The 10,287-nt window shown below is 41.5% G+C and overlaps 1 pseudogene; it reads left to right on the top strand.

The window, feature by feature from the left end:
* The first annotated feature begins 9,602 nt into the window (after window positions 1-9,602).
* Window positions 9,603-9,721, top strand: LOC111744069 (annotated as a pseudogene).
* The last annotated feature ends 566 nt before the right edge of the window (window positions 9,722-10,287 follow it).

The following is a 10,287-nucleotide window of genomic DNA, read 5'->3' on the forward strand; positions in this document are numbered from 1 at the left end:
GAGAAAGGGAAATAGTTAAGAGATGAAGAGAAGAGATAAGATCCAAGAAGACAAAAGGTGGCCCGGGGGTTTGGAGGAAGGCTGAGAGGAGGAGGGACTTTCGGCTTGCCAGATTCCCACTGGGCTCTGCCCCGCCTCTGCTCAGCTCTGGCTCACGCTCCATGAGCTGGATGCCTGCGAAACTCTGGTGGCCACACTGCTGAGCCTACTACCACCAGCAGTAGCCTGAGACAGGCTGTGATTTGCCTTCCTAGAATTTTTGGACCCATCTACATGCTCCCCACAGCCCCCTTTGTGACTGGCACCACAAAGGTAATTTTATTGGCAAGATCCAACTGACAAGCCAGCCAGGTACAGTGCTGGCACGAAATAGGCGCTCAATGAATATCATCACTGAAACTGAGAGATCATGGTGGAGCCAGCTACTGGTGAGGCCATAACACGGAGGGCGTGCTCTGAGATCCTGGAGATACGCTTCCTGGCACCAAGCACACAGGACCGTGCAGCAGGCTGGATGGCGAGTCTGGAGACCTGAGTTCTTTCACCAATTTCATAGTGTCTCTTAGACAATCCTTCTCTGCCCCTCAGTCTTCCCACCAGTGAAAGCAAGGACTCTTTGATTAGTAAAGCGCCTCCCAACTCTGCCACGTATCACTCCATAAATCACCGGATGAATTCGGAGGTGAGCGGACTTCATTGTGCACAGGTTACAGGTTAATTTGTGTGTGAGGAGAGTTGCATGCTCAGACAGGGCGGGGTCAGAATCATTAATTTGCAGAGACAATGAGCCACACATTAGGATCTGGGTATTTCTCTTACCTGAGACGCTGGACCCAACTTGGCAAGTTCAGTGACAATGTGTTATCTTTGAGTTTCCATTTCCCTGATAGACCAGGTGGCCTTGCTAGGCTCAGCTAACCAAATTGCACCCCTGAAACTGCCAGTCATGGTTCCCCTTTCGGATCATGTACAACCGGCCATGTTTTATGCCCTTTACTTTAACGTCACATCAGGTAAGTTTCACGATGTGCTTGCCAGGTTGGAAAGCAGGTCATGGAGGCCAGATGTATGGACCTTCTCCTGCCTCTTTTCACAGGTACAAGTACTGCAGACACAATGGGGCACCATACCATGTTATCTGGCTGCTAACTATTTCACAGCTTACTAGCTTATTTTGATGATTTATTGTCAGAAGGAGGAGCGATTAACACAGGCACTGGAGGGAGGTTCCTAGGGTGAAAATCCCGACCCTGCCACTCTCAGCTCTGTGACTTGGAGCCCCTAACCCTTTTCGCTTAACTGAAAAATGGGCATCATAAAACCCTCGGTGTTTTAGAAGAGTGCTCCTAGGGTCTCTATACTTCAGATTGTCCCATGGAGATGAGACAGTATATACTGTGGAGATACCAAACCTCCCACCTTCCTATAGAGGGGGCTCCCTGAAGGGTAGCTATTTTAGAAAAAAATTTTAATTTATTTTTTTAAACCGAGATCTCACCTACATGTAGTAAAATGCATTCATATGTTTACACTCATGGAACCATGAGCAAAATCTAGGACATCGCCATGTCCCAGGCAGGCGGCCTCCCCTCCAGGTAATCTCCCTTCTGATTTTCTACTAGCATGAATTAGTTTTTCCTATTCTTGAGCTTGATAAAAATGGACTCACATCTGTGGTGTTTTGGTAAATGTTTGACAACTGGCTCCCTAAAATTTAAAAAGAAAAAGAAAAAAAGCCCTGATTTATAGTTCTTGTCAACTTCCCTGGCAGTCACGACCACTGATTCGAAGGCATCCAGATGAGGCCTTCGAACACGAAGTTGGGATTAGATGTGCAGTAGAACACAATTATACAGTATTTCCAACATATAGATACAATAGATGTAAACAGCCTCAATCACATAGATAATATAAGAAAATCAGGAAAGAATTCAAAAGTGAAGAGTTTTCAGTATTTATTACCTTTGTTTTAAATACAATTTACTTCACTGTAAATTTACATAATTAAATTTTTATCAAAGGCTTACAAAATTCCTGAAAATATAACGATAAGTTTTCATGAGCCATTATGAGCTAAATCACACACTATATACTAATTCTTTGCATCTAGCTTCTTTCTTTCAATCAACACAATGTCAGTGAGTTTCATCCTTGTTATTCTGTGTATCACTTATTTGTTATTCTTCCTTTTTTTGTATTGCTGTGTAGTATTCCATTTCATGGATATACTGCAATTTATTCTTTTTTTTTTTTTTTGTCGATGGCCATTTCCTGATTTTTGCTACTAATTAGTAAAGCTGCTTTGCTCATCCATGTGTATATATTTTAGTGGACACATGCGCTCATTTCTCTTGGATATATATCTAGGAGTGGCTTTTCTGGGTCTTAGATAGGCATGTTTGTCTTTAGCAGAATACACCAAAGAGTTTTACCCAGCAGTTGAATCAGTTTACCCTTCTATCCGCAATGTTTGAGAACTCCATCATTCCACTCCCTTATCAGCACTTGGTACTGCCAGTCTTTAAAATTTTAGCCATTCTGGTAGATGTGTAGGAATTACCTCATAATGATTTTAATTTGCATTTCCCTGATAAGTAATGATATTGAGTCGTTACTGGGTTTTGATTATTGTTTTCTCCTCCATTTCAGAGGCATAAATTCAGTTTTAGAAATTGTTCCGGGGGTGATCTTATTCAGCTTTGCCAGAGGCACTGGCTGCTCTTCGGAGATTTAAATTCCTCCCAAGGAAAGTGAGCATTGATACTTTTTAACACCTTGTCTGTCACCAAAGGGGCTGTTTGTCACCAAAGTGACAGATCCTTAAGGCCAACCTAGAGTGATTCCTGGTGGCCCATGAAGACTCCAAGGATGTGTTTCTGAAAGGAACCCCCAGGCGGCAGAGCGATGCACTAGGAGGCAGAAGGAAGACCTGAGGTTCAGGTTCTACTTCTGCCTTTTTTTTTTTTTTTTTTTTAAGCCATGGGACTTTGGAAGGTCATGTAACGTCTGGATCCTCAGTTTGCTCATGAGTTAAATAAGATGAGAGCTGCTGAGAGGCTCCAGAGAGGCACGGAAGAGAACACCGTAAAACAATGGGTGGGTATTTATGGCAATGCCAGTTCCGTGGGGGTCAGCAGGAGAGAGGCAGGAGCTCCGGGGGGGATGCTAGAGGTGGCTCTCAGGGCCTCCTCAGGGAACCAGCACACCTGGGGAGGGTCTTAGCTGGGTTCTGTGTAATGAGCCCTCATCTCTGAGTTCTAAGCCCTGACGGTGGAAAATGCCAAGGTAGGGAAAAAGTTGACTTCAGTGGTGCTGCCTGGAAGCCTCACGCCTCCAGCCAAGTCCATTCAAGAGGCAAGGTGCAATGGGAATCCGCGTCCCAAGGGGTCAGGGTGTCCATGGAGAATGAGAAGAGAAGATGACCTCAGGCTCTGAGCATGCTACACCCTGCAGAAATATTAACTCCGGTGGATTGATTTTGGCAAGTACTTGATAACAATGGAAAATTTGACATATTTTTCAATTTTATTTTATTTTATTTTATTGAAATTATTAATAGGATGACATTGGTTAATAAAATCAAATAGGTTTCAAGTGTGCAATTCAATAATACATCATATGTATATCATTGACATATTTTTTAATTCTAAAAATTATGAATGTTAATTGAAGAAAAACTTGGAAATGGAAGAAAGTATAAAAAAAAGAAAAAATCATTCACAATCTCATCTTCTAAAGTCATTGTTAATATTGTACACACACATTTTTCCCACTTAGCATTACAATGTCAAATTCATGACTCTTTAATAAAGTATTTTTAATGGTTGCATTATATTCCGTTTTGTGGATATATTAAAATTTATTTAACCACAAGTGGTGTTATTTGTCTGTCCTCCACTTAAGATTATCTAGATACTTTAAGATTTACCAATCCGGCACAACTTATTGTGTTACAGGAAGAAGGTGCCAGAACTTGTGTTGTTACCACTTTTTGAGCATTAAATCTCCCACCACCAACAGGACTGTCTGGCTAACATATGTCTATGGACAAAGCAATGACTCTGAAAGTAAACAGGGAAAAAAACGAATGTCCCAAAGTGAGATTTTATATTTCTAAAACATATAATAATGTTAATTCATTATCCCTTTATCATTTGATTGTCTCTCATTTATCATTCCGTGTTTTTTAGAGACAGACATATCCGTTTTCTTGACTTAGCTCTGCTGCTCATCAGCTGTGTTCACTTGGCCTCCGGTTTCCCATCTATAAAATGGGTAACAACGCCTCTCAAGGCTGTTATGAGGTTTAAACCTAATGAAGTACATGGGGCACTTTTTCCCACCTGACCCTCGGGCTTCCTCTTTTCTGTTAGTCGAGCACCACAGCGAGCTCTAATGAATTACCCGCACAGAGGTCTACAAAGCTGGTTTTGTTGATGAGTGAAGGAAGACAGTGAATGCAGCTCAGGAAAAGCAGAGACACACGTAAAATCAGAGCTAGAGCCAGAAGAACGTGGGTCTTCATTCCTTTCAATGGCCTCTCCTACGATGTTTGTCTCGTGGAGTTCAGAGGTCCGTGCAAATTTCTGACCCCTCGCCAGGCCCTTGCAATTTGAACTCCAGAGCTGCACTTAGCAAACTGACACTTAAGAGTCTTAATTTTTTTCCTTGTAACTTTCTCACTGTTTTTTAACTTCAGAAGTTTTCATTCTGTCTAGCTGCTGCTTTCTGTTTCCTTCCAGTACTTTTCTCTAAGAATGAAGGCAGAAGCCCTTCTGAGATCTCCAACACCAACAATGTCACCTCAGTGACTTCCATGGGCCATTAGGCAGCCAATCATCAGCATTTGTAAAGTCGTGACCAGCAGGATATGGAATATGGAGGAAGGAGGAGTCATTCTCTCCTGCCGGTCTGACACTTATTAATATGTTAGGAACACAGGAGGCATTGTTAACTGCAGTGCCCATCTGAGACACAGACTTCCTAGAAAGATTCATGTTCTCTTCAATAAGAAAAAAAAAAGTATATATATATTTATGGCAATGCCAGTTCCGTGGGGGTCAGCAGAAGAGAGCCATATATGTATATCCACCTAGTCCTTCCAGGAAAGAAGCCAAGGCTTTGCCTACCTGACCTCCCTCTGGCCTTTGGTGCCTTTGACCACGCCCTTTCTCTTGAAAATTTCCATTCCTTAGGCTTCATGGTCAGCAGACCTTCCTCCTTCCTCTCGCTTTTGGGCAGATCTTTCTCACTCTCCTTTGTGAGTTGCTCTTTTTTCTGCCCATTCTATAAATCAATGGTTTTCAAACTTTTTTTTTCTGGTAGCGGAATCTTTTTTTTTTTTTAACAAATGAAATTTTATGTACATCCATGCCCAATATAAAAACCAAAATCACAACTGTTGTGTTTGAAATAGGGGTCAGTGGTGGTTCTTAGAGGCTGACTGTGCCAGGAGAAGCACTTTCCCATCCCCCATCCCCTCTCTCAGAAGCCCCGAGGGCACCTCTCCAGATCCAGGGTCTCTGAGAAGCACAGCTGGCAAACCACAGCCTTAAATGTTGAGATTCTTCAGGGCTCTGACTTGGCCTCTTTATGTTTCCCTCCCAGGATGATCTCGTCCTTCCTAGGAGCAACAATTACTATCCTTTCTCCAAATGTGCGTGTAGAGGGCAATAAACAACACCCTTTTCCTTCCCCAATGCTTCTTTCAAGCAATTAAGAAGTGAAATGCAAGAGACAGACAGAGCAAAAAGTCAGCTTTATTACTGACAAGGCTGATTAGAGAACACGGCTTTAAATCTGTAGCTAAATGGCCTTGCTATTCTTCCCAGAGTTAACACACCCACCAATCCTCGGCTACACTGGACTTTTGCAAGTGTTTCTGCCTGGCTGGAGAACAGTCCAGATTGCATATTCTTTCAGTATGCTTAGTCCACTAGAGAAGCTAGAAGGCATAATATTCTCCCTAATGCACCAATGAAAAAATCACTCCCCCTCCTGTGGGGAAGAAGCAGGAAGTGGAGAGACAAAGAACAAGCGCTTTACCCTCCACCAACAGGGTAGATCCATTCCCTGGGCTGCTTAGTAATTGGTGGGGTGCTCAGACATGCAGTGGATGGTGGTCAGTGATGCTAGGCATTGCAACACATGGAGTAATTCCGCCCATTAGAGAGCTCTTCCTAATCCTGCATGAACTTCCAACGTCCCACCACACATTCTTACAGGGGAACGATGGTTCAAACATCTGTATCTGGAACATGACTCCGTTTTTACATAATGAAAGGGCTTTTTGCATGGTTTCGATATACATTTTATACTGAATTTTCTAGAGAAGCAAATACTAAGGGAATTGAGTGTTGATTACACTTTGGTGGATTGAGAACTTATCTGAGGGTTGTTAACATTTCAGAAAATTATGTCACTGATGACAACGATGCCTGTAGTATTTTCATCACCATACGGTACGACATTATTATTGTCACTACTGTATTGCCCAGTATCTGTGGCTGTTGCGTTCACCATGTCCCACATGCAGGTATGAACGCCTGACTGTTCCTGCTTGACTTCTAGTAAACTTGTGCTCAAATATCTACATATTGAGATGCATTTTATTAAAAAATTACCCTCTCTCCCTTACATTACAGTTAGAGTAGCATAATAATCTTTTAAAGTATTTTTTTTCCTGAGGTAGTTTATATTACCTGTGCATTCTATTGCAGGATAGCAAAAGTAGTATTACAAAATATTTCTTATAAAAACGAGACATTGGGTCTAAAGTACTGTCCTAGTGGAGGATCCTCATGGAAACGTGAGGTCAGAAAAATAGAGTCCTCTCCCACAGGGTGACTTTTTAAAAATTCAGCTTCCTGGGTCCCATGTCAAGCCTGCCAAGTCTAAACCTTCAGGAGAAAGACCAAGCTTCTTTCCATGTTTAAAGGCCCCTCTCGGATGTGGTCTTTACCTGCATCGCCATCCATCTATGCTCCGGGATGGCTCAGATGCAGGCAGGTCCCTGCAGGTGTCATGCCGTCTCTCTCCTCCTGGACTTTGCACTCCCTATGCCTCCCCTACTTCTCCGAGAAGCATCCCTGATACTCCCGTGAGAAGTAAGAGACCCTCTTCTGGGCTCTCACAGCATTTCGCCCTCTGTATTGGTTTCTCTGTCTGCTGCCTCTGCCCCCAGACCTCAAGTTCCGTCAGGATAAAGACCACGTACGTTTGGACCTGTAGTCCTAGAGCCTGGCTCAGGTTTGAGCCTATAGGAAGCATCCCTTCTCTTGATGTTCTAAACAGGGATTTGAATATATATCTTCACACCAAAATAAACAGCATTTATTTGAAAAGCTATAAATCTCAGATCTATTAGGCACTAATGGGAACACATAGTGGAATCTCCCCGTCAAACCCAAGGTGAAATAAACGTGTCAGGGAGAAGGAAATCTTTTCACCCAAGATTATCTTGGGAGACAGTGTCTTTTATTCTTTAGTGTCCCTGACAGGAAATCAATTGTTAAATATTCATCGAGTCTGATCAGGTTATTTTGCAAGCGATCTTCATAACACACACACCTTTATAAAAATTAACCTTATTCCTGATATCGGAACAGATTAGTTTTATAATTTAATACTTATCTGTCCACGAAATATGATGATGAAGAAGATGTCACTGCTTCCTGGGTACTGAGGGAATCAAAGACCTTTTGATTAATTTTACTCTCCCATTCCCTTATCAAGTGAACAAAACTTGGAAGTAATAAAGAGACTCATGGAACGATGCTCATTTGGTTTACAGTTCTAATCCTTTAATTATCAGCAGCTTAACTGCCTCTCCTCACTTCCCTTCAACTTCCCATTGAATGATAGGGTGCAGTCATTGATCCAGAGACACCGAAAGGAATCTTAGAGGTTGTCCTACCTGTAAGTCAGAGCAGGTGTGTTAAAGGACATATAGCTTAAACTGGCACACCTGGGTTTTGACTGCATTTCATTAGTTGGTGGCCTTGGAGAGGTCCCTGCACCTCTCTGAACCTTGTTTTTTCCAAATGGTGAGCTAGTAGTGAGAACACTTACTTTGCAGAGCTATTGGGAGGACTGAATGAATGATGACTGACTGGCCCCCGAGACCCAGGACATACTCAGTAAAGGTTAGCCCTCTCCACGGGACACACGTCCGCTGTGCTTTCTCTCTTACTCTGTAAGCGTTATCTTTGGTCTTAGACCACAGCAGAACCTCTCATTTATCCTTTTAATTAGATCCTTTGTTAGAATTTAGAGTCCACCTTAGTAAATCTGTAGGGTAGTAACTACATATTAATCCCAGCAGGATTAGGGAGATTTTGGTGTTTAATGAAAGCCATGCATATGGCTCAAAGGGCGGCAGGGCCACAGTGTTTTCTGTACTGAGACTTAGAATTTTGGAAGAAATTTAGCTTTATCTTTTACAAAGACCCCAATTTTCTTTACAGAGAGAATCTGACTCCACAATCTGCCAGGCTTCAAAGCATTCTGTTAGCATTTTCGTTGGCTAGGATTGACTCTGAGTCACCCAGTACCGTAGGCTACTCCTCTGGTGACTACCGGCTACACAAGGACAGGGACCACGTCTGTCTCTGTATTTTGTTATCTTCTAAGAGAATACCTGATGCCCAGCAGGTGCTTAAAATATAACTGTCCAATGAATGAATATATCTCACCCATTCATGAAATCATAGTATTAAAACTGACTTGCTCCTTAGGCGGCCATCATCAGTGGTTTTTTTTGTCCCTCCAAAGCCTCCGTATCCCAAACAATTTCCACATGTTAACCTGATGATGGCTGATAAAACTGCCGTATTTTGGTAGCCATCTGCATACAGAGCCCGGGTCACTTTTGTTCTGGTGTATTTCACAGGTCGCCTTTGATTAGACAACTAGAGGAGATGCCAGGAAATTTATGCCGGTGAAAAAGTCAATTAAAGCCCCAATAGAAAGAATTTAATGACTTGTAGTAATTCTGATGTCTGAGGGCAAAGTTTCAAGTCTCTCCCTTTTTTAAAGCCAATGCTTGCTCTTCCAACCTTCTTAATGTTTTTGTAATGGTTGCCGTTAATGTTGAAATTCCTAGTGAAATACTGGCCATTCATATAACTGTTTAAAGCACTTACTTTAGAAAATGAGAAAATCTGGGAAATGTCTCTATTTGTGTTAATTTTACCAGATTTATGCCTTGGACAGGCACTAGGTGGAATTGGAATAGGTTGGGGAATTAAACATTTAGTGGCTGGAAGAACCTTATCATTATTACCGGCTCTAAATTACTATGTCTGTTTTCAGTTGAAATAGTACAGGAAAATCTCAATTAATTGGACATCAGCCTTGCAGAAACTTCAAGTAATTTAATGAAACACAACACAACACAAAAAGAAAACTTAACCAGATTCCCATAGGGGTGTATAGGTATGCTCTATGCTCAGTGAACATTTGGTCTACATTATGCATATTACTATCATTGATATCTATTTACAGTATTAAATAATGAGAAGTGATGTGAATCAAGGTAGTCTTGAGGCTCTATAACTTCTCAATAGACGTTCCATGATGATGAAAATGTTCTAAAACTCTTCTGCTACGGCCATACCACCCTGAACAAGCCCCATCCCGCTTGATCTCGTAAGCTAAGCACGGTCAAGCCTGGTTAGTACTTGGATGGGAGACCGCCTAGGAAGACCAGGTGCTGTAGGCGTAAAAAATAAAAAATAAGGGATTGTAAACTGACAAGGTCCTTGCAATCTGTGAGGTCAACCAAGGGTTGCCTCCCCTAAAAAAAAAAAAATTTAAAAAAAATAAAAAATAAAAAATAAAATTGCTCTGTCCACTACAGTAGCCACCTGTGCCTACTGAGTACTTGAAATGTGGCTAAAGTGACAGGAACTGAATTTTAATTAAATTAAAATTTTAAAGCAAATTTAATTTAATTACTGGAAAGCCCAGTTCTATAATATCTTGAGTCAATAATACACATATTTTAAACATTCAGAAAAGAATTACAGAGGATATAATAAACCACCAACTGGTGGTTTAATGGAAAACACACATAGTTAACCTTTGGCTGTATTTGCTTTAGATATTTTAAAAGAAAGAAAATAGTAAAGAGATAAAGTTTTCTTCATAGCCCTCCCCTAGCCCCTTCTCCCTCCATTCCCAGAAGCATGTGTTTCCTTCCCATCCATGTTTTTATGGTTATGTATTTATAAGTAATGTGTAGCATTATTTGAGTGTTTACACAATTTCAACAAATGAAATTATACA

Source organism: Pteropus vampyrus, unplaced genomic scaffold (genome assembly GCF_000151845.1).
Source record: "Pteropus vampyrus isolate Shadow unplaced genomic scaffold, Pvam_2.0 Scaffold5, whole genome shotgun sequence".
NCBI classification, from domain to species: domain Eukaryota; kingdom Metazoa; phylum Chordata; class Mammalia; order Chiroptera; family Pteropodidae; genus Pteropus; species Pteropus vampyrus.